At 39.1% G+C, this 25,870-nt stretch overlaps 1 protein-coding gene across 3 annotated transcripts in view; it reads left to right on the top strand.

The window, feature by feature from the left end:
• The window catches only part of schip1 (schwannomin interacting protein 1), a 938,589-nt gene that overhangs the window by 560,624 nt on the left and 352,095 nt on the right, over positions 1 to 25,870 (top strand). Inside the window, exon 1 of one of the 3 annotated variants that reach the window (XM_062060222.1) lies at positions 21,894 to 21,969. The exons of the other annotated variants lie outside the window; for them this stretch is intronic. The gene's annotated coding sequence lies outside the window, so the exon portion shown is untranslated. Of the gene's footprint in view, positions 1 to 21,893; positions 21,970 to 25,870 lie in introns of those variants that run through there. 3 annotated transcript variants of the gene reach the window in all.

Consider the following 25,870-nt stretch of genomic DNA (forward strand, 5'->3'; position numbering starts at 1 on the left):
TAACTGATGCAGTCTGCTTTGCCAGTCCAAATGCATTCGCTATTTTCCTGGACGGCCAGGTAATACAAAGCACACGCTACCTTTTTTTATCACATCCACGGGAGCTGGCGTTCTCGTTGTCTCTCCTTCGACAAATGGACGAAGTTTTTCGCTAAGTAGCATCACAGCTGACCAGGCCGGACATTGGAAAGTTATCTTGCCGTCTGAGAAGTGTTGTATCCCAAATAGCTGCAATAGCTTTCTCTTAAGGTATTCATGTGTGATTTCCACAAGCATCTGTACTAGAGATGTCCGATATCAGCCGATAAATGCTTTAAAATATAATATCGGAAATTATCTGTATCGTTTTTTTTATTATCGGTATCGGTTTTTTTTGTGTTTTTTTTTTGTTTTTTTTATTAAATCAACATAAAAAACACACTTACAATTGGTACACTAACCCAAAAAACCTCCCTCCCCCATTTACACTCATTCACACAAAAGGGTTGTTTCTTTCTGTTATTAATATTCTGGTTCCTACATTATATATCAATATATATCAATACAGTCTGCAAGGGATACAGTCCGTAAGCACACATGATTGTGCGTGCTGCTGGTCCACTAATAGTACTAACCTTTAACAGTTAATTTTAGTCATTTTCATTAATTACTAGTTTCGATGTAACTGTTTTTATATTGTTTTACGTTCTTTTTTATTCAAGAAAATGTTTTTGATTTATTTATCTTATTGTATTAATTTTTTTAAAAAGGACCTTATCTTCACCATACCTGGTTGTCCAAATTAGGCATAATAATGTGTTAATTCCACGAATGTATATATCGGTATCGGTTGATATTGGTATCGGTAATTAAGAGTTGGACAACATCGGAATATCGGATATCGGCAAAAAACCATTATCAGACATCCCTAATCCGTACATGTAGAAGGAGAAACACGGGCATATCTGGATGACTCGCCTCCATATTTCCAGTGGTTAGCTCCGAGCTACGAAACCGCTTTATTATGAAGCTGGCTGTGGCGCTTTCTTTCTGACGTCACTTCCTGTGTGGGCGCGGTCTTTCTGGCGTCACTTCCTCTCCGAACTCACTTTGTAAACGATCAATGAGTCCATACAAAGCTAAGTGCCGGAGATTCAAGAATTACACGGGTAAAAAATTCTCCGAGGAGGGGGACCTTAAACGCCGGTTTAGTGTGGCTGAAACGGGGCTTAGGCTTAATAATTATTCCTTTAAGGGGTTAAACGACTTAGTGTAGACATGGCCTGAGTTCCCCTGCAGATTCCGGCCGGACAAAAACTCTTTTGTCTTCAAATGGTACAATTTGATTGTCCCTTTCCTTATCGGGGGAATTGCAGCAGCGATGGCAGTAAAGCGAACGACGCGGCTTTTGTGCAAGTGTGTGCGAGCCGCTTGGGTTGTCTGCAAATATATACGGTTCTCAGGAGGAAGGGATTAGGGCAGAGGAAGGTGGTTTAGGACTTTCCTTTCTTCCTCATGGGGTTCAAGCCTATAATAGTCTATAACCCCTGTCTACTTCATCTGGCTTCCCATCTCTTCTTCTTCTGCTCCCCCGTCCATCCTTGAGGGAGCACCTGGCCTCCTATCTCGGAGGACTCGGCGTCCTGACAACCCGGCAGCTCTGTGTCCCTTAAGGTAGTGGTCCCCAACCTTTTTTTGCACCACGGACCGGTTTAATGTAGGCATTTTTTTTCAGGGACCGGCTTTCCACTTGTGCCAGATAAATACAGCAAAATTTAGTGTGTGAAAAATACAACTCGCTATAACGCTGAATTAGGGTTTCTTTGCAGCAAGATTCTGATGGAAATCAGCCTTTGGCTATAATCTGTCACTTTTTCTATTTGATATGTTCATTAATGTGCATTGTATCATGTCACAAACTTAGAACAAATGGCAACTTCCTATGAGGAGTTTTATTGTACATTTATAAACAAGCTCATTGGTGTGTCAAGTGCACAGGTGTCAAACTCAAGGCCCGGGGGCCAGATCTGGCCCTCCACCTCATTTTATATGGTCCGCAAAAGCCTGGAAATAATATGTGTCAATAAAATACCTTATGTTTTCTTTCTTATTTTCTTACTACCGGTATTAGGTTGTTTTTTCTAGTTTGACAGGGGAAAAAAATAGTGTCCAATATTGCAACAAATATTAAAACATCTAACTTTGTTGGTCAAAATCCAAATAAATACTTAAATATCTGCTTAATTTAGGGTTTCGAAGCAAGTTATCCATCAAATTGTACACTATAAACATGACCAATCGATTTTATTGTAAAATTTAGGGAGTTTTGTACAGCATATTACTGTAAGTTGAAAACAATTTTTTACCAATGTTTGTATTTTTACAATAAAATTCTGTCGACTGAGCGTTCATTTTTTTTAAAAAAAATTTTTTATCATTAGAGCTCACATTTTCATTGTCTCTCCTTCGACTTATGGACAAAGTTTTTTGCTAAGTAGCATCACAGCTGACCTGGCCGGACATTGGACAGTTCTCTTGCCGTCTGAGAAGTGTTGTATCCCAAATAGCTGCAATGGCTTTCTCTTAAGGTATTCATGTGTGATTTCCACAAGCGTCTGTACATGTAGAAGAAGGAGAAACACGGGCATGTCTGGATGACTCGCCTTCATATTTCCAGTGGTTATATTTTCCTTCTTCTTTTCTTACTAAAGGTATTAAGGTTTTTTTTTCTAGTTTGACAGGGAAAAAAATAGTGTCCAATATTGCAACAAATATTATATTATCTAACTTTGTTGGTCAAAGTCCAAATAAATACTTAAATATCTGCTTAACTTATGGTTTCGAAGCAAGTTATCCATCAAATTGTACACTATAAACATGACCAATAGATTTTACTGTAAAATTTAGGGAGTTTTGTACAACATATTACTGTAAGTTGAAAAAAAACTACCAATTTTTGTTGTTTTACAGTAAAATTCTGTCCACTGAACTGTCAGTTTTTTTATTTTTTTTTAATCATTAGAGCTCGCATTCTCGTTGTCTCTCCTTCGACAAATGGTCAAGTTTTTTGATAAGTAGCATCACAGCTGACCCGGCTGGACATTGGAAAGTTCTCTTGCCATCTGAGAAGTGTTGTATCCCAAATAGCTGCAATGGCTTTCTCTTAAGGTATTCATGTGTGATTTCCACAAGCGTCTGTACATGTAGAAGAAGGAGAAACACGGGCATGTCTGGATGACTCGCCTTCATATTTCCAGTGGTTATATTTTCCTTCTTCTTTTCTTACTAAAGGTATTAAGGTTTTTTTTTTGTAGTTTGACGGGGAAAAAAATAGTGTCCAATATTGCAACAAATATTATATTATCTAACTTTGTTGGTCAAAGTCCAAATAAATACTTAAATATCTGCTTAACTTATGGTTTCGAAGCAAGTTATCCATCAAATTGTACACTATAAACATGACCAATAGATTTTACTGTAAAATTTAGAGAGTTTTGTACAACATATTACTGTAAGTTGAAAAAAAACTACCAATTTTTGTTGTTTTACAGTAAAATTCTGTCCACTGAACTGTCAGTTTTTTTATTTTTTTTTAATCATTAGAGCTCGCATTCTCGTTGTCTCTCCTTCGACAAATGGTCAAGTTTTTTGATAAGTAGCATCACAGCTGACCCGGCTGGACATTGGAAAGTTCTCTTGCCATCTGAGAAGTGTTGTATCCCAAATAGCTGCAATGGCTTCCTCTTAAGGTATTCATGTGTGATTTCCACAAGCGTCTGTACATGTAGAAGAAGGAGAAACACGGGCATGTCTGGATGACTCGCCTCCATATTTCCAGTGGTTATATTTTCTTTCTTATTTTCTTACTAAAGGTATTAAGGTTTTTTTTTCTAGTTTGACAGGGGAAAAAAATAGTGTCCAATATTGCAACAAATATTATATTATCTAACTTTGTTGGTCAAAATCCAAATAAATACTTAAATATCTGCTTAACTTGTGGTTTCGAAGCAAGCTATCCATCAAATTGTACACTAAAACATGACTAATAGATATTACTGTAAAATTTAGGGATTTTTTTTTACAGCATATTACTGTAAGTTGAACTTTTTTACAGTAAAATTCTGTCGACCAAGCTGTCAGTTTTTGTTTTTTTTTAATCCACGGTTGATGATTTTATGGTACCACATTTTATTATGGGAAAAAAAACTGGCAGCTGAGTTGCCAAAATAAAATTAAACCGCGGTACTGTATTTCTGTTTACAGTAATATGTTGTAAAAAATAGTAATAATAAAATAACACCGTATATTTTATAGTATAAGTCTGGCAACTAAGCTGCCAGTCAAATCCACAGATTTTTTTTTTACACTTAATTTTTTTTCAGAATATTTAAATTCATAGGCAAAGTCATTAATTATTTACTGTTACAAGCGGCCCTCTAATGGCAGCCATGACTGCGGTGTGGCCCTCAATGAAAACAAGTTTGACACCCCTGGTCTGGTGGGACAGGCCAAAGTTAAGTTGGAGAAAATGCAGTCTTTTATAAATTATTTAATGTTTCTCTCCGGCCCGGTAGCAAATGCTTCCCGGACCGGTACCGATCCCCGCACCGGTGGTTGGGGACCGCTGCCTTAATGCTGCCGACGCAGAAAGAGAAGCGATACGCTCTCGGCCTGCGAAGTGGCCAAAATAGAGCTCATGGGCGCGTAGACGTGACGGCGTGGAGTGCATGCAGACACATCTGTGATGCAGTGTGGTGCACAGGCCCTTCTGGATGTCTCCAGGACTATTCTTAGATGAGACACATGACAGTGAAACACTAGCCGCTGTGCACATCTTGCACCTGTCTGCATTGGGACCAAAGTAGGCCCACATAAAGAGCGAGGCTGCAGTCGGTGGCTCATTGCAATTCATACCGATGGCCTACATTAGAGCTGCTTCTTCCCCGTAGCAGGATGTTTGGTCATTTAAAAAAAAAAAAAAGCATTATCGTAGTGTTTAACCCTAAGGGCACAAAGGGTGACTTTTTGTCCTTTCTGTACTTTTTTGCTGTAATTTGTCAATGATTATTGTAGGGTTGTACGGTATACCGGTATTAGTATAGTACCGCGATACTAATAAATCATATTCGGTACGATACCACTTCTGAAGCGTACCTTTCCCGCACACCCCCACGTCATGACATTGCTGGTTTTACGAGCAGAGGAGCATGTTCGGCAGCGCGCACACACAGAGTACTTACGAGTAAACACAGTGTGTCTACAGAAAAGGGAGAACGGACGCATTTTGGCTTAAAAACTAACAATAAAGGTGAAGTTATAACACTGAAACACCCTCAGGAAGAGGTGCTTTAAGACATGCCGACAAATAAAGTAAGTTTCTTACAAGTACCATTATCACTGGAGGACGAGGAATAGCTAAACATGCTTCACTACACACCGTAGCTCACCTGCGTCAAAATGTACACAAACGCCATGGGTGGATCTACACCTGACATCCACTGTTATGATATCAAGTACAGGCACGTAACTAGTCGATACTACTATGATTACGTCGATATTTTTTGGCATCACATCATCTTCTTTGGTTTTTTTAAAATGTATATTATGTTTATAAACTCAGGAAATATGTCCCTGGACACATGAGGACTTTGAATATGACCAATGTAGGATCCTGTAACTACTTGGTATCGGATTGATACCCAAATTTGTGGTATCATCCAAAACTAATGTAAAGTATCAAACAACAGAAGAATAAGTGATTTTTACATTTTAACAAAAGTGTAGATAGAACATGTTAAAAGAGAAAATAAGCAGATATTAACAGTAAATGAACAAGTAGATTAGTAATTAATTTTCTACCACTTGTCCCTTATAATGTAGACAAAATAATAGCTAGATAAATGACACAATATGTTACTGCATATGTCAACAGACTAATTAGGAGCCTTTGTTTGTTTACTTACTACTAAAAGACAAGTTGTCTAGTATGTTCACTATTTTATTTAAGGACAAACTTGCAATAATTAACATAAAGTATGTGTAATGTACCCTAAGATTTTTTGTCCAAATAAAGTCAATAATGCAATTTTTGTGTGGTACCCTTTATTTAGAAAAGTACCGAAAACTATCGAAATAATTTTAGTACCGGTAACAAAATATTGGTATCGTTACAACACTAGATTATTGTTTTTACACCATCATACCATACTTTCCGGGCTATAGAGTGGACAGGTATTGAAGCAGCATCCACCAAACTTATGCAGAAATCAATATTTTATAAATATATTACCCGCTGTACCTTAAGCCAGTGGTCCCCAAACACCGGTCCGGGCATTTGCTACCGGGCCGCACAGAGACCGGGCCGCATTTTCTCCTACTTAACTTTGGCCAGTCCCAGCAGACCCACCAATAAGCTTGTTCATAGATGTATTATAAAACTCCTGGTAGGAAGTCGCCATTTGCTGTATTTGTTACATCATTGTCACGTGGGACAATGCACATTAATAAACTTATAAAATGTAAAGGTGCCAAATCGTAACCAAAAGCTAGGTTCCATCTGCAGGTTGATGACCTAAGATCAGGGCAGATCAGGAATAAAGTGACCATAGGAGTTAAACTGCATAAGGCAGATAGAGAAGTACTAAATTGTTGCATAAAATAATTGTACTGAAGGACAAAAATACACATCTCCTTTGGCCTAGTGGTTAAAGTGCTGGTATTATTGCACGTAGTCCTATTACATAAGTACTTAGCAATAATAGATGTATTTACACATGGAAAAATGGACCAAAAAACTAACATTAGTGTATTTATCTATGAAATATTGCACAAAATATGAATACATAACTTTTAGAATGGAAATAGCAATCCACAGAAATCTATTGGAACTAATGTCAAGTATTTCTAGCTTTCTTATACTATATATCCATGCTCTTGTCTTTGTGATGTATCACCTATAACCCATCAGATACTAAAGCCAAAAAAAAAGCCTACTTCTAGCAAAAATGAGCAAAAAACAAAAGTCTATGGCGAGCTTTTTTGCAAAGGGAAAAGTCCAGGGGCTCCCACTAATTGAATGTTATGGGGACTTTTTTCAGGTATTCATTTTTCATGCACTTATTTGCGATACTTATCTGGCACACGTGGAAGGCCGGTCCGTGAAAATAATGCCTACATTAAACCGGTCCCTGGTGCAAAAAAGGTTGGGGACCCCTGCTGTAAGCCACAGATATGTACCGGTATGAAATATTTGGTAAATATTTATTTACATACCATAATTGTTTCCAAACGGTGCCCGTCAGACCGAAGTAAAACGGCTGGTCGAACAAAACAGAAGTCATTGTCATGGACCCATGAGCTGCGGAAGCTGGCTCTCCAATCCGCAAAATAGACTCAATAACTCCACGTTAAAGTTTTGGTGAATTTTACAAAACTAAAACAATACAATAAGAATGCCATTGTAAGTTAATAATACTAACACAGACACTAATACGCATATACGCCAATGCTCACAACACTAGCTTGATTATGTTACGATAGCACGTACAAATATGCTTGTAAACACTCCTACAAACATCACGCATGGGACCGTTTAGTACGTTCAAATTGTTTTAGTTATATTGTAAAACTTACAAACGTTGTTTGGAGTGATGAATGAAGCATATTTTTGAGCAAAAACGCTATGGACAAATATTAGACAAAACAGGATATAGTTCCAGTTCAAAGCACAAAATAGGAAGTACATTTTCAACCGTCCATAAGATGGTTCAATAGCACAAACAATAACATACTTTTCCAATATCCTTGTTGGTTTATGAAAACCAGTCGTTGAGCACAAAACATTATTGTTGTTAATGAAGAAAAATCTGTACATTAACCAAACCGTTTTTTTTTTAGGCCACATGGCTCAAAGCGTAGGAAAAATGTAAGAGCTGATAGTTTAGAAAGTATGGTACATTACTTTTCCTTATAGGTGTTTATTTAATGTTAAATTTTAAAATGTCAATGTCAAGTTCTTTTCACTAGCATTTATTCGACAAAATCCCAAAGCCAAACAGGACATACTGTATGAGTCCTTCATTATTCAAAGGGCATCAAAATATATATATAATTATTTTTATTTTTATTTTTATTTTTATTTTTATTTTTATTTTTATTTTTATTTTTATTTTTATTTTTATTTTTATTTTTATTTTTATTTTTTATTTTTATTTTTATTTATTTATTTTTTACTATTTTTGCTCAAATCTCTCAACTTCAGCCCTAAATAAAAAACACCAAACGTGTGATCGTTTTTATTAATATTTTAACCCTTTGAAGGCGTTTTAACCAAATGATGCCACAATTGTCAGTAAGTATACATTTTAATTAGTTATTTTACTCATTTAAACCTGTGACATTACCTGATCAAAAAGCTTTCCAAAGTGTCACAATTCCAAAGAAACATTACATGTTTGATACTTTTTAGGACTGAAGTTTATTGCGACATTTGCGGAAAAAAAAAAAAATAGAACAAAATGTGATTCCAGAATGTTTTTATGCCCTTCAAAAACTTAAAGGAGACCTATGGTGAATTTCATATTTTCTGACTTACTAAGGTTGTTAAAATGTTGGATACTCGTGTTAAACAATGCCAAAGTGTCAAATCATAACGTTCATGCATTTTGCTGCATGAGCTTGCAGGCAGTTTTGGATGCCTCTGGCTACGTCGTGACATCACAGCTAGGTGGACGTACCTATTTGGACATTTAGTAAAGTGCTTCAGGCTGTAAGTAAACACAAAACATAGTATAAAGTACCACTTTCATCTAATCGTGGCATGCTTATTAACAACCCTGACGTGAAACATGCATTTACATAAATGTACCTAACGTTGTGACCGGATGAATCTATATAATGTTTATGAAGCCTTTGTTTTACGTTGTCAGGGGAAAATTTGAAAAAAAAAGCGATAACTTCAAAATATGTATTTAAACATTTTTTTAAAGGAACATTTTGAAACTTTGAGAAGATGGGATGGGGTTTCATTTGCAATCCTGAAATGCCTTCACACGTGAACATCTTGCAGACAGACTAAAAACATGGGTTGTAAATGTGAAATCTATGCAATTATTACACCAAAACATATTCAATACATGTTATCTAGACAAGGAGGTGTTTTAAAGGTAGATTAAAATCATCATAGATCCCTTTTGATGTCTCATATTTTTCAACAAATCTAATCATTGATTCTGTTTTTTTTTTACACTTTAAAAGTTTTCTTAGTAAGCCCTACAGGGTATAGGACTTGTCTGTAGCTTCACTGCTAATAAGCTGTGTTTGTCCATGCATGTCTCTAACAGGAGGTGTGGTTTGAATTTTCCCTATGTCCAACATTATGTATTATTCTAACTGATCTTCCCGGTAAGGTCTATTCAGGTGTACTGGAGAGGAGGCTACGCCGGATAGTCGATCCTCGGATTCAGGAGGAACAGTGTGGTTTTCGTCCTGGTCGTGGAACTGTGGACCAGCTCTATACTCTCGGCAGGGTCCTTGAGGATGCATGGGAGTTAGCCCAACCAGTCTACATGTGTTTTGTGGACTTGGAGAAGGCATTCGACCGTGTCCCTCGGGAAGTCCTGTGGGGAGTGCTCAGAGAGTATGGGGTAACGGACTGTCTGATTGTGGCGGTCCGCTCCCTGTATGATCAGTGTCAGAGCTTGGTCCGCATTGCCGGCAGTAAGTCAGACACGTTTCCAGTGAGAGTTGGACTCCGCCAAGGCTGCCCTTTGTCACCGATTCTGTTCATAAGTTTTATGGACAGAATTTCTAGGCGCAGTCAGGGCGTTGAGGGTATCTGGTTTGGTGGCTGCAGGATTAGGTCTCTGCTATTTGCAGATGATGTGGTCCTGATGTCTTCATCTGGCCAGGATCTTCAGCTCTCACTGGATCGGTCTGAGCGATCTAGCGACTAGGATGGGAATCAGCACCTCCAAGTCCGAGTCCATGGTTCTCGCCCGGAAAAGGGTGGAGTGCCATCTCCGGGTTGGGGAGGAGATCCTGCCCCAAGTGGAGGAGTTCAAGTACCTCGAAATCTTGTTCACAAGTGAGGGAAGAGTGGATCGTGAGATCGACAGGCGGATTGGTGTGGCGTCTTCGGTAATGCGGACGCTGTATCGATCCGTTGTGGTGAAGAAGGAGCTGAGCCGGAAGGCAAAGCTCTCAATTTACCGGTCGATCTACGTTCCGAAAAGACAAGATAACGGGTACAAGCGGCCGAAATTAGTTTCCTCCACCGGTGGCGGGTCTCTCCCTTAGAGAAAGGGTGAGAAGCTCTGTCATCCGGGAGGAACTCAAAGTAAAGCGACTACTCCTCCACATCGAGAGGAGCCAGATCTGGTCAGGATGCCACCCCGAACGCCTCCCTAGGGAGGTGTTTCGTACACGTCCGACCGGTAGGAGGCCACGGGGAAGACCCAGGACATGTTGGGAAGACTATCTCTCCCGGCTGGCCTGGGAACGCCTCGGGATCCCCCGACAGGGGCTGGACGAAGTGGCTGGGGAGAGGGAAGTCTGGGCTTCCCTGCTTAGGCTGCTTCCCCCACGACCCGACCTCGGATAAGCGGACGAAGATGGATGGATGGATCTTCTTTGTAACACGATTAATGAATGAAGTGTACTTTTGAAGTTATTTCCCCATATTTCTACACAATAACTCAGATATAGTAAAACTAGCGAGCAGTAGAGAATATGAAGGGATTTTTGGTCCAATGCATATTTATCTTTATTTAATATTGACGTGTTTCTTGCCATTTTTTATATGAGATTTCCGGTTCATTTTATCATCAATCATTATACTATACCTAGAAATATGGTTTCATTTACTCTTTCAATTTATATTCCGTCTATCGGTATTTGTATTTGTGTTTGACTTTCCCTTCTACTGTTACCGAATACCATTATTTTAGTTGTACTGAGGTTTGTCAAACCATCTTTTTAATTGTTAATTTCTTCATCTCAAAACACAAAAACATGAATACTTAAATAACTTATTGTTCATATATACTTTAATGATATACTGTGTATTCTATGTGGAAAAAAACGAACCTCATTAAAAAAAGATATCAAATGCACCAATTTATTTTTTTATTTGTATTTTTTTAAATATCCATTTAAGGCCTCTACAAATATGAAATTATAAAATTATGTTGCTGAATAGATGATATATCTAATATTTTATATTTCTGCCTGTCCAAAATGTTGACAAACACGCATAGTACAGAGGATTCTCTGTCTGTTGCTGCAGCTGTGTGTGGAACTGTCCTTCTGAATAAAACGCTAAATAGTGCTCGCAAAGCGGTGATGAATGTCGAAAAATCACACTGTGCGGGCTAAATAATAACATTTGCATCTTCTCTTCACAGTATTGTGGGCGCTCTGAGGATCAGCATATCCACTATATTGCCAAAAATATTTGGCCACCCATCCAAATGATCTGAATCAGGTGTTCTAATCACTTGGCCCGGCCACAGGTGTATACAATCAAGCACTTAGGCATGGAGACTGTTTCTACAAACATTTGTGAAAGAATAGGCCGCTCTCAGTGATTTCCAGCGTGGAACTGTCATAGGATGCCACCTATGCAACAAATCCAGTCATTAAATTTCCTCGTTCCTAAATATTCCAAAGTCAACTGTCGGCTTCATTATAAGAAAATGGAAGAGTTTGGGAACAACAGCAACTCAGCCACCAAGTGGTAGGCCACGTAAACTGACAGAGAGGGGTCAGCGGATGCTGAAGCGCATAGTGCAAAGACTTTCTGCACAGTCAGTTGCCGCAGAGCTCCAAACTTCATGTCACCTTCCAATTAGCCCACGTACAGTACGCAGAGAGCTTCATGGAATGGGTTTTCATGGCCGAGCAGCTGCATCTAAGCCATACATCACCAAGTCTAATGCAAAGTGTGGGATGCAGTGGTGTAAAGCACGTCACCACTGGACTCTAGAGCAGTGGAGACGCCTTCTCTGGAGCGATGAATCACGCTTTTCCATCTGGCAATCTGATGGACCAGTCTGGGTTTGGAGGTTGCCAGGAGAACGCTGAGTGTGAAATTTGGTGGAGCAGGAATTATAGTGTGAGGTTGTTTTTCAGGAGTTGGGCTTGGCCCCTTAGTTCCAGTGAAATGAACTTTGAATGCTCCAGGATACCAAAACATTTTGGACAATTCCATGCGCCCAACCTTGTGGGAACAGTTTGGAGCGGGCCCCTTCCTCTTCCAACATGTCCGTGCACCAGTGCACAAAAAGACATGGATGACATAGCCTGGTGTGGATGAACTTGACTGGCCTGCACAGAGTCCTGACCTGAACCCGATAGAACACCTTTGGGATGAATTAGAACGGAGACTGAGAGCCAGGCCTTCTCCACCAACATCAGTGTGTGACCTCACCAATGCGCTTTTGGAAGAATGGTCAACAATTCCTATAAACACACTCAGCAACCTTGTGGACAGCCTTCTCAGAAGAGTTGACACTGTAATAGCTGCAAAAAGGTGGACCGACATCATATTGAACCCTATGGGTTAGGAACGGGATGGCACTTCAAGTTCATACATGAGTCACGGCAGATGGCCAAATACTTTTGGCAATATAGAGTATATTGCATTTTACTTATGATAGAGATGCAAAATGGATTGCACGCCTTAATGTTGCTCACTTAACAGACCCAATCCCCTGTGCACATGTTTAGTAGATCAGCTTTGCGTGTGCTATGAAGTTTGCACGTGTTTTAACGGCCTACTAAAATTTGTTTTATTTATTTGAACGGGGATAGCAGATCCATTCTATGTGTCATACTTGATCATTTCGCGATATTGCCATATTTTTGCTGAAAGGATTTAGTAGAGAACAACGACGATAAAGTTCGCAACTTTTGGTCGCTGATAAAAAAAAGCCTTGCCCCTACCGGAAGTAGCGTGACGTCACAAGCTGGAATGCTGCTCACATTTCCCTATTGTTTACACCAGCAGCGAGAGAGATTCGGACCGAGAGAGCGCCGATTACCCCATTAATTTGAGCGAGGATGAAAGATTTGTGGATGGGGAAAGTGAGAGTGAAGGACTATAGTGCAGTGCAGGACGTATCTTTTTTCGCTCTGACCGTAACTTAGGTACAAGCTGGCTCATTGGATTCCACACTTTGTCCTTTTTCTATTGTGGATCACGGATTTGTATTTTAAACCACCTCGGATACTATATCCTCTTGAAAATGAGAGTGGAGAACGCGAAATGGACATTCACAGTGACTTTTATCTCCACGACAATACATCGGCGAAACACTTTAGCTACGGAGCTAACGTGATAGCATCGGGCTCAAATGCAGATATAAACAAAAGAAATAAACCCCTGACTGGAAGGATAGACAGAAAATCAACAATATTATTAAACCCTGGACATGTAAATACACGGTTAATGCTTTCCAGCTTGGCGAAGATTAACAATGCTGTTGCTAACGACGCCATTGAAGCTAACTTAGCAACGGGACCTCACAGAGCTATGATAAAAACATTAGCGCTCCACCTACGCCAGCCAGCCCTCATCTGCTCATCAACACCTGTGCTCACCTGTGTTCCAGCGATCGACGGAAGGACAAAGCACTTCACCCGATCATCCGTGCGGTCGGCGGCTAGCGGCGGCTAGCGGCGGCTAGCGGCGGCTAGCGGCGGCTAGCGCGTCTGATATCCAAGTCAAAGTCCCCCTGGTTGTGTTGCTGCAGCCAGCCGCTAATACACCGATCCCACCTACAACTTTCTTCTTTGCAGTCTTCATTGTTCATTAAACAAATTGCAAAAGATTCACCAACACAGATGTCCAGAATACTGTGGAATTTTGAGATGAAAACAGAGCTTTTTTGTATTGGATTCAAAGGTGTACCAATACTTCCGTTTCAACGATTGACGTCACGCGCATACGTCATCATACATAGACGTTTTCAACCGGAAGTTTAGCGGGAAATTAAAAATTGCACTTTATAAGTTAACCCGGCCGTATTGGCATGTGTTGCAATGTTAAGATTTCATCATTGATATATAAACTATCAGACTGCATGGTCGGTAGTAGTGGGTTTCAGTAGGCCTTTAAAACAAACCTTTAGTAAATGAGTGTACAGGACTGTAGTGTAACTGTAATCCCTAGCATACAGTGAGTCAAACCTGTGTGTGTGTGTTGTCGGAAAAGCAGAATAATTCCATCATGGAGTGAGTCGGTCTCTCTGGAGGCGGAGCTCTCGTCACCAGCATGGTACCCAACCGACAGCTGCAGCTTCCGAAACGGAACCAGTCGAGTGCAAACGTAATCCACCAATGATTTGTCCGAGTGCGGCAAACTTCAACGACACAGGTGGCATAATTTTGCCGCCGTGTTATTATGCATCGTGTATTGCGCCCTGCCTCCGGAGGCCATATTTCACAGCCCATATTTAAAAAAGGCTGCGGTCTATCTCGCAGCAGATAAGTGTATATGTGTGGTTTGCTGAAATGAGGTATTGTTTGTGGTCCTCTGCGGATGTGTAGATAATGTGCGTCTTAGTCAGCACACCGCTGGCTTGCAGCTTCTAGAAGTGGATTCAGGGTAATTGACTCGTATGGGGCAAAACAGCAGAAGGGAGGCGGGGGGGGGGGGGGGGGTGAGGCTAAATTGGGTGTAGCATCAATCAAAATGTATTACTTGTGTGCATGTGTTGCAGAACTTCCACACTCATTACACATTCAAAGCAGTGACAATATGTTGCTTGAATGCATAAAAGGTGTGACTTTGGCAATTTTCTCCTTCCCGTCGCCCTTCTGACCAGATCGTGTCGGTAGTTAAAATGTTAATGAGTCGGATCACTTTAATAATGTCAGCTCAGCAACGCTCATCAATCAAGCATTTATATGGAATCCCATAATGCTGACATGAATACAGACTCAATGCAAATTGAGTATTTTTCCGCCTCTCATGTTTACACAGCATATAAAGTTCTCCGCAGCCTTGAAAACTTTGCACACGCTTTTTTTTTTCCGTCCTCTTTTTTTTTCTATGGCAGCTTCTCTGCTGGCGTTTCTTTTCAGGTCCTTCACTACTTGAAATTATTTTCTAACTGACAAGGTGATTTTTTTTTCCTGTGTCCTTCCAGGACACACAACCCTGCAAAGCACACCGAGTCTTTGTTGTAAAAGCTGTGAAGATTTTAGAGTACTGTACGTCTTACTGGTGCTTCTAAAAGTGTGTGTATGTATGTGTGTGTGTGTGTGTGTGTGTGTGTGTGTGTGTGTGCGTGTGTGTGTGTGTGTGTGTGTGTGTGTGTGTGTGTGTGTGTGTGTGTGTGTGTGTGTGTGTGTGTTCTGGCAATGCTTACTTAATGGGGACATCACTCTGTTTACACAGTCACCTTTAGGGGACCTCTGACGGTATGGGGACAAAAAAACAGGTCCCCTAAAGCAGTGGTCCCCAACCTTTTTGTCGCTGCGGACCGGTCAACGCTTGAAAATTTGTCCCACGGACAGGTGGGGGGGAAGGGGGGGTGTATTTAAAAAAAAATATATATATATTTTTTTTTTTTACATAAATTAATGCAATCATGTGTGCTTACGGACTGTATCCCTGCAGACTGTACTGATCTATATTGATATATAATGTATATATTGTGTTTTTTATGTTGATTTCATAAAAAAAATATATATATATATATATATATATATTTTTTTTTTTTTTAATTTTAAATTTCTTGTGCGGCCCGGTACCAATCGGTCCGCGGCCCGGTGGTTGGGGACCACTGACCTTTTTGTACTTGCGGACCGGTCAACGCTTGAAAATGTGTCCCACGGACTGGGGGAAGGGGGTTGGATGGTGGGTGTTATGTTTTTGTTTTTTTTTGTTTGGTTTTTTTTTGGTCATAAAGAAATAAAATCATGTGTGCTTACGGACTGTATCCCTGCAGACTGTATTGATTTATATTGATATATAATGTATATATTGTGTTTTTTATGTTGATTTAATTTTAAAAAATTAAAATAAAAATTGTAATTTTTTTATTTTATTTTTATTTCTTGTGCGGCCGCAGCCCAATACCAATCGGTCCACGGACCGGTACAGAGCCGCGGCCCGGTGGTTGGGGACCACTGCCCTAAAGGGAAACCTTTTTAAATGATAGTCAGATCCATTCTGAAGATGCCTAAGTGATTTTTAAGCTTTGGCCCATAAAAGATGTTTAGTTTGAGTGTGAGACATTTGCACAGCAGCCCCCTCATCGGGCTGTAGCTGGTACTGCACTCGCTGCTCTGCTCACACTTCTTCAACCTGTAGAAAGGGTGGTCCCCACAGGTGATGATCAAAAACTTGGTCCCCGTCCCAAATGATAACCAGTGTGTGTGTGTGTGTGTGTGTGCGTGTGTGTGTGTGTGTGTGTGTTCTTGTATTTCTACCCTTCTTGAGACATCAACCAGGAAAAGTACCTTCCATATGAGGACCGGTGAACAAGTTAGGACCGACATCATGGTCCCAATACGGAAAACCATTGCATCTAATAGAGAATGTCGCATTTGCACCCCTGGTGGTGAAATCTATCAAAATGAGGGTGGTCCCAAAAAAGAGGGATTTTTCAAATTGTTTTTAAAGTGCTCCCCCTCTGGCCAGCCTATGAAATAACAAGTTTGTGTAAAACGATTGAATTGCTCCCCCTCTGGCCAACATATGTAATAACAAGTGTGTGTAAGAAATTGAAATGCGACCCCTTTGGCCAAAATCAATAATAATAAAAAAATATATGTATATAGAGACATACTGTAATAACTTGAAGTAAATAATGGAGATCAAAAAACAATTACAAACAACAACAACAAAAATAACTAAAAGCAGTCTTTTTTCTTACAATGTGTCGACTTCTTTCTTATAAAATTGGGAAATATTTCTCATATTCCTTCTGCTTCTGTAATATTGCAATATTTTCTCGGAAAATGATTACTTTTTCATGTAAAATTATTACTTTTTAATGCAAAATGGGGACATTTGCCATATAAAATTCTGACTTGTATCCCAATATTGCCAATGTTTTTGTTGTTCTTGTAACATCGTGACATTTTTTGAGTAAAATTATGACTTTTGTCATCATTTTGCCAAGTAAAATTCCGATTATTATTATAACATTGCCAAAATGTTACAGTTTTGTTATAAAATTGTGATTTTTGTCGAGTAAAATACGACTTTTTACATAAAATTGCCAAAACGTTAAGCTTTTCTTGTGAAATTGCGACTGTTATTGAGTAAAATTCCAACTTTGATGATAATATTGCACAAATGTTCAGTTTTTATTGTAAAATCTTGACTTGCGTTGAGTAAAATGGCGACTTTTATTATAATACTGCTAAAATTCAAAGTTTTTCTTGTGAAATTCCAACTCATTTTTCACCACAAGCTTTTTTATATTTGCATAGTATGTATTTATTATTAATGTTGTAAATACAAATCTTTATATATCTAGAAAGGGTGGTCCTAAAGAGGTAGGCATTTTTCTGAGGTCTCAAGAAGGTAACAAATACAACAGTGTGTGTGTGTGTGTGTGTGTGTGTGTGTGTGTGTGTGTGTGTGTGTGTGTGTGTGTGTGTGTGTGTGTGTGTGTGTGTGTGTGTGTGTGTGTGTGTGTGTGTGTGTGTGCGTGCGTGCGTGCGTGCGTGTGTTTGTGTGTGTGTGTCCATGCAAATGTGTGTAAAGACAAAGGTTTTAATCGCATTTAGGAAATATCAAATTGCTTACAGTATATACAGTATTCACAAGTGTTAGACAATGGTGGGGGAAAAAAAACGCAAAGAAAATTTAGACACCTATAAAAATGTATATTTTTGGCGATCTATAGCAGTGGTTCTCAAACTTTTTTTAACCAAGTACCCTTTAGAAAAAACTTGGCAATCAAAGCACCACCATAATGACCCAGATTAAAATACATACCGTATTCTCCGGACTATAAGGTGCACCTAAAAAAAAATGTTTTCTTCTCAAAACTCGACAGTGCGCCTTATAACCCGGTGCGCCTAATGTAAGAAATACGTTTGGTTGAGCTTACCTACCTCGAAGCTATTTTATTTGGTACATGGTGTAATGATAAGTGTGACCAGTAGATGGCAGTCAAACATAAAATCTATAAAAATGTTTTAGTAGGACTTTGGTAAGCTATGAAGCCTCACCGCTTGATGGATTGTACTGTGCTTCAACATAGGAGTATTATTATGGTGTGTGTATAAGGCAGTGGTTCTTAACCTTGTTGGAGGTACCGAACCCCACCAGTTTCATATGCACATTCACCGAACCCGAAGCGTAATCATAAAACGATGTTATTATATTAAATAAATACTAATAAAGATATGTTTTACAAACAGAAAGTTACAGGAATGTACACATGATCCCATGTTTACATCTCATTGTGCAACATGTGAATGTTTTAGTGGGAACTAAATGCGATATCTGAAAGGGGTACACATTATTTCCAAAGCAGGAACCCCACCCGAACATATAATACTAGTACACAGCTCATGAAAAACAATATGTTATAGTCATTGTAATTGGGCCAAAACACTTATATTAGAAAATAATCTCATGGAAATGACTGCTGTCATTTGATTACAATAATAAAACATTGAACTTGTTATTTAGTCAGGTTTGGGACAGGTGTGCTGCAGGTGTGACCACAGTGCGTGTGCACGTCTGACGTCGCTCACATGTGCTTAAGGAGTTTTTGCAGATGCTCACACATATGGAAAATTAGAGGGAACATTGTTTGGGGGTATCCATAATACGCCGACAGGGAGAAGTTTTTATTTACACGATGATTCGGGTGTGTCTTGACCTCTGCGGCGGAGGCTCTGCCGAACCCCTGAGGCCTACTCACCGAACCCCTAGGGTTCGATCGAACCCAGGTTAAGAACCACTGGTATAAGGTAACACATATTATATGGTGTTTTGTTTCGCAATATTATGCAAAAGGAACTTTTCTTACCTTTTGTTTTTTTGTAGTTTTGGTCCAATATGGCTCTTTCAACGTTTTGGGTTGCCGACCCCTGCCTTAAATAGACCCTCTCTGCACTATGACAGCAGGCGGTCTCCTTTAGCTCGTCAACCCGAGGTCACCAGTTCGTACTCTGGCCAGGTTTGTCTATCCGATGTCACCAAGGATGTCACGCTTCCTCTGAGACTGCGTAATCCAGACTCGTGGCTGCCGTGAGCAAGTAAGTCGCTGGCTAATCTTTTCCCCCCCTGCGCCGCACGAGCGCCACGGGAATACGTTGCGGCGCCGCTCCTTACCGACTTTCATCCCGTCTGGGTGTGTCAGGTCAATTCAGGTTGAGATCACTCATCGGGCTTTATGGCCGTAAAAGAGGTGATGCAAAACAGACACTGTTCATCGTGTGCGTGTGCGTGATTAAAGGCTGTCCCCGCGTCCCGTAGTACAACACCAGCCCTCATCCATTCCTAATTAGAGCGTGATCGATAGTGGGATGTTGTGATGCCGTGTGCGGGGAGCCGTGTCGAGGCGAGGGGGGGAACAGTGACATTTGAGCGGACGGGGATTACTCAGTTGACCTTATTGCTGTGATTAGAATTCAGTTCCACCTCTACCGAAGATGACCCCACCTTGGCCGTTGTGGACCGCTGGGAATGTTCAAAACTTAACAGCATGAGGCCTAAGAGAAAGAATTTAGGGCCTGATTTACTAAGCTGCAAACACCACGCGGTAAACAGCATGTGCTATCTATAAAATAGCGTGCACTAGAGCTGTACGGTATACCGGTATTAGTATAGTACCGCGATACTAATGAATCATATTCGGTACGATACCCCCTCTGAAACGTACCGGTTCCATCTTTTGACACTTCTTCCACATGTGAATAACATAAATACAGTCAATTATACAGCATTATTCACATGTGAATAATGCTGTATAATAGACTGTATTTATGTTATTCACATGTGAATAATGCTGTATAATTGACTGTACTTATGTTATTCACATGTGAATAATGCTGTATAATAGACTGTATTTATGTATTCACATGTGAATAATGCTGTATAATAGACTGTATTTATGTTATTAACATGTGAATAATATAAATACAGTCTATTATACAGCATTATTCACATGTGAATAATGCTGTTTAATAGACTGTATTTATATTATTCACATATGAATAATGCTGTATAATAGACTGTATTCATGTTATTTACATGTGAATAATGCTGTATAATAGACTGTATTTATGTTATTCACATGTGAATAATGCTGTATAATAGACTGTATTTATGTTATTAACATGTGAATAATATAAATACAGTCTATTATACAGCATTATTCACATGTGAATAATGCTGTATAATAGACTGTATTTATATTATTCACATATGAATAATGCTGTATAATAGACTGTATTTATATTATTCACATATGAATAATGCTGTATAATAGACTGTATTTATGTTATTCACATGTGAATAATGCTGTATAATAGACTGTATTTATGTTATTTACATGTGAATAATGCTGTATAATAGACTGTATTTATGTTATTCACATGTGAATAATGCTGTATAATAGACTGTATTTATGTTATTCACATGTGAATAATGCTGTATAATAGACTGTATTTATATTATTCACATATGAATAATGCTGTATAATAGACTGTATTTATATTATTCACATATGAATAATGCTGTATAATAGACTGTATTTATGTTATTCACATGTGAATAATGCTGTATAATAGACTGTATTTATGTTATTTACATGTGAATAATGCTGTATAATAGACTGTATTTATGTTATTCACATGTGAATAATGCTGTATAATAGCCTGTATTTATGTTATTCACATGTGAATAATGCTGTATAATAGACTGTATTTATGTTATTCACATGTGAATAATGCTGTATAAGAGACTGTATTTATATTATTCACATATGAATAATGCTGTATAATAGACTGTATTTATGTTATTCACATGTGAATAATGCTGTATAATAGACTGTATTTATGTTATTTATATGTGAATAATGCTGTATAATAGACTGTATTTATAATATTCACATGTAAAAATACCTAAATGTTTATTGTCTATTGTGAGCAAACTGTGGTGCTGAATTTCCCCTAGGGATCAATAAAGTATTTTCTATTCTATTCTATTTTAAATCACTAAATGATTCCCGAGCGCGGCGCACACTGCTGCTCACTGCTCCCCTCACCTCCCAGAGAGTGAACATGGGGATGGGTCATTTGCAGAGGACAATTTTCACCGCACCCAGTGTGTGTGTGACAATCGTTGGTACTTTAACTTTAATATATTTTATTTGTGACCATCCGAAATGTTGACACACCCACACACACAGGACGGAACTGTCCTTTTGACACGGTGATGAGTGTTGATAAATCACGTTGCATGTGCTAAATAATTACATTGGCATTGTTGTAACGTGGCGTCCGAGGGCCAGACAATAGGAAGACAGACTTTCAGTTTGTTGGAAGTGTGGCGTGTTTATTGACAAAGCATGTCTTTAAATGCGTGTAAAACCGAACAAAAAAAATCAAAGTAGCGACTTAAACAATCAAAAGTGCAAAGCAAAGAATCTACTCACTCAAAAAAATAAATGTTTTGGCATCAGCACGTATGAATTGTTCCCAACAAAATGGCTTCCCATACCACCTGGCATGCGCCACTGTTGCCCACAAGCTTGCTTACCAACACAATCTTAAATGTCTACACTCAGCGTGTCGTCACAGTGTTAAAATAAAGCAACCCAGAGATACTATTGCTATCTAACCCCTCATATCTCTCTGAACCGAACCTCAGATTAATCTAACTAGAAAACAAACCACCCCCTGTGAGTTGGTATGGTCTGATGTGGTCTGTGATGACATCATCAACCTCACAAAACCAGGAAGTACCCGGGCGGCTCCGCGCCAAACATTTCTGAAGATGAGCCGCCACCACATGTAAGTATCTTGCAGCAGTTCAATGTGTTCATTTATCTGAAACAAAATGAAACCAGTACTATTTTGCTTATTAATGAAGGAAGCAATACGTGAAGATAGGCAAACACACTTCTTCAGAGCTGAAAATATTGTTGTGGCGTACCCCAGGGGTCAATCCTGGGACCAACACTGTTCAATCTCTATACAAACGACATTTGTCAAGTTACAAAGGACTTAAAGTTAGTATTACTTGCAGATGATACAACTGTGTTTTGTTCAGGGGAGAACACTTAGAAGCGAACACAAATAATAACAATAAGAAATTAACAAATTAAAAAGATGCTTTGACAAAAACAGACTATCTTTGAATCTCAGTAAGGCTAAAATAATGCTATTTGGTAACACGAATACAACTAGACGGAGTAGATATTGAAAGGGTAAAAGTAAACACATGTTTGGGTGTAATAATAGATGATAAAATGAATTGGAAATCTCATGTAAAAAATATACAACAAAGTAGCAAGAAACACGTCAACAATGAATAAAGCAAACATGTTCTAGACCAAAAATTAATTCAAATGTTCAATTATTTTCTATCTTTATTACTACTTGTGTGATTTATTTGTATTCCATATTTTTTTCCACTACCGCACCTTAATCTCGTTGTATGCAAATATAATGACAATAAAGTCCACTCTATTGTATTCTATTCTATAAAGTTAAAGTACCAATGGTTGTCACACACACACACACTAGGTGTGGCGAAATTATTCTCCGCATTTGACCCATCACCCTTGATCACCCCCTGGGAGGTGAGGGGAGCAGTGAGCAGCAGCGGTGGCCGCACCTGGGAATCATTTTTGGTGATTTAACCCCCAATTCCAACCCTTGATGCTGAGTGCCATGCAGGGAGGTAATGGGTCCCATTTTTATAGTCTTTGGTATGACTCGATATGTTACCATATCTGAGTTATTGTGCAGAAATATGGGAAACAACTACAAATGTGCGCTTCATTCACTAACTGTGTTACAAAAAAGATCAGTCAGAATAATACACAATGTTGGATATAGAGAACATTCAAACACTTTATTTATTGAATCAAAAATATTGAAATTCAACAATTTGGTGCATTTGCAAACCGCTAAAATTATGTACAAAGCAAACTAATAACCTGCTAGCCAAGAATGTACAACAATTCTTCTCAACAAAAGAGGAGAAATATAACCTTAGAGGAAAATCTAATTTAAAACATTTGTACGCATGTACAACACTTAAAACCTTTAGTATATCAGTATGTGGAATTAAATGATGGAATGGATTAAGTAAATAAATCCAACAAAGCAGCAATATAATTCAGTTTAAGAGACTGTTCAAACTACAAGTGTTCACAAAGTACACGCAACAAGAATTATGATGAACGTCTTTAATATTTTAATACTTTAGTATTTAATATTTGTTTCCTTATTATGGTATATTATTTATTTATTCACTGTTCTGTTACAGAGAACAAGGAAATGGGATAAAATTGCTATGGTATGAAAAAGGGTAGGATTAAAGGCCTACTGAAATGACATTTTTTTATTTAAACGGGGATAGCAGATCCATTCTGTGTCATACTTGATCATTTTGCGATATTGCCATATTTTTGCTGAAAGGATTTAGTAGAGAACCTCGACGATAAAGTTCGCAACTTTTGGTCGCTGATAAAAAAAAGCCTTGCCTGTACCGGAAGTAGCGTGACGTTGCAGGTTGAAAGGCTCCTCACATTTCCCCATTGTTTACACCAGCAGCGAGAGCGATTCGGACCGAGAAAGCGACGATTACCCCATTAATTTGAGCCAGGATGAAAGATTTGTGGATGAGGAGAGTGAAGGGCTGAAGTGCAGTGCAAGACGTATGTTTTTTCGCTCTGACCGTAACTTAGGTACAAGGGTTCATTGGATTCCACACTTTCTCCTTCTACTATTGTGGATCACAGATTTGTATTTTAAACCACCTCGGATACTATATCCTCTTGAAAATGAGAGTCGAGAACGCGAAATGGACATTCACAGTGACTTTTATCTCCACGACAATACATCGGCGAAGCTCTTTAGCTACTGAGCTAACGTGATAGCATCTGGCTCAAATGCAGATAGAAACAAAAGAAATAAACCCCTGACTGGAAGGATAGACAGAAGATTAACAATACTACTATCAGGAGACACCGAACCAAACACTGGACCTGTAACTACACGGTTAATGCTGTGCCGCCTAGCAATGCTGTTGCTAACGACGCCATTGAAGCTAACTTAGCTACGGGACCTCGTCAGAGCTATGATAAAAACATTAGCGCTCCACCTACGCCAGCCCTCATCCGCTCATCAACACCCGTGCTCACCTGCGTTCCAGCGATCGACGGCGCGACGAAGGACTTCACCCGATCATCGATGCGGTCGGCGGCTAGCGTCGGATAGCGTGTCTGCTATCCAACTCAAAGTCCTCCTGGTTGTGTTGCTGCAGCCGGCCGCTAATACACCGATCCCACCTACAGCTTTCTTCTTTGCAGTCTGCATTGTTCATTTAACTAATTGCAAAAGATTCACCAACACAGATGTCCAGAATACCGTGGAATTTTGCGATGAAAACAGAGCTGTTTGTATTGGATACAATGGTGTACCAATACTTCCGGTTCAACCATTGACGTCACGCGCAAACGTCATCATATGGAAACGTTTTCAGCCGGAAGTTTGCCGGGAAATTTAAAATTGCACTTTATAAATTAATCCGGCCGTATTGGCATGTGTTGCAATGTTAAGATTTCATCATTGATATATAAACTATCAGACTGCGTGGTCGGTAGTAGTGGGTTTCAGTAGGCCTTTAAATAAGCTGTGCTTCTTCCTACTCCTTTTTGGATGTGCTTTAATGAAACAACTGGAAATATGTGATGCACTACATCGTATCGTATGCATGTTCCACATGAACTGAAACTGAAACTGAACATGCCAATCAAGCCCTTAGAATTCAAGCAGCACATTTGGTATTTCCCATGAAAAGGAACTTTCTTTTTGGTTTAAGTATTTGACTTTCTCACATCTTCTTTCAAAGGGTGCTATCGCACTTGTCGTGTTTGTTCCGGTTAAAACTAAATCCCGGCTGTGTTTGCTCAAAATGATCATGGGAACAAACAAGTGGCCATATCTATACGGACGTATTTTGATACTTTCTTCTGCGTTCTATCTTAGAAAGTGTGTGTGTGGGGACCACTCGCTGTCATTTCCAGTTTTAAATCTCCAAAGAGTAGGCGCGCAAACATATCCGTGACGAAGACCAAAGATATATTTATAACTGAGTGTGCGAGACAATGTGTTTCATGCTTTCCTCTCTGTTGTGAGATCTAGTGTAATCTCAGGACACATGAAGAAGCAAGTACTCCGCCTCACTGCACCGTGTTTGTTTTTCCATGTTTCCCCCACATGAGCTGTTAGGTTGTGCGAGAGGCATTGTAGTCTGTGAAAATAATTTAACAGGGAAGACGACGGGATGAAAAAGCAGCCTGTTGTCCGTTTTCTCCCTCTCTGTCACCGTAGTTTAATAGTAAAGCGGGGCTCTGCATCTCCAACTTTTCTCATAAAAGAGAGTGTCATGAATTAAAACAGAAACAAGATGAAGAAAAGTGCAAAAATGCCTTTTTAAGTACAAAACCCAAAACCAGTGAAGTTGTCACGTTGTGTAAATGGTAAATAAAAACAGAATACTATGATTTGCAAATCCTTTTAAACGTATATTCAATCGAATAGACTGCAAAGTCCAAATATTTAACGTTTAAACTGGAAAACGTTATTTTTTGAAAATATTAGCTCATTTGGAATTTGATGCCTGCAACATGTTTCAAAAAAGCTGGCACAAGTGGCAAAAAAGACTGACAAAGTTGAGGAA

Source organism: Entelurus aequoreus, linkage group LG10 (assembly GCF_033978785.1).
Source record: "Entelurus aequoreus isolate RoL-2023_Sb linkage group LG10, RoL_Eaeq_v1.1, whole genome shotgun sequence".
Lineage (NCBI taxonomy): Eukaryota > Metazoa > Chordata > Actinopteri > Syngnathiformes > Syngnathidae > Entelurus > Entelurus aequoreus.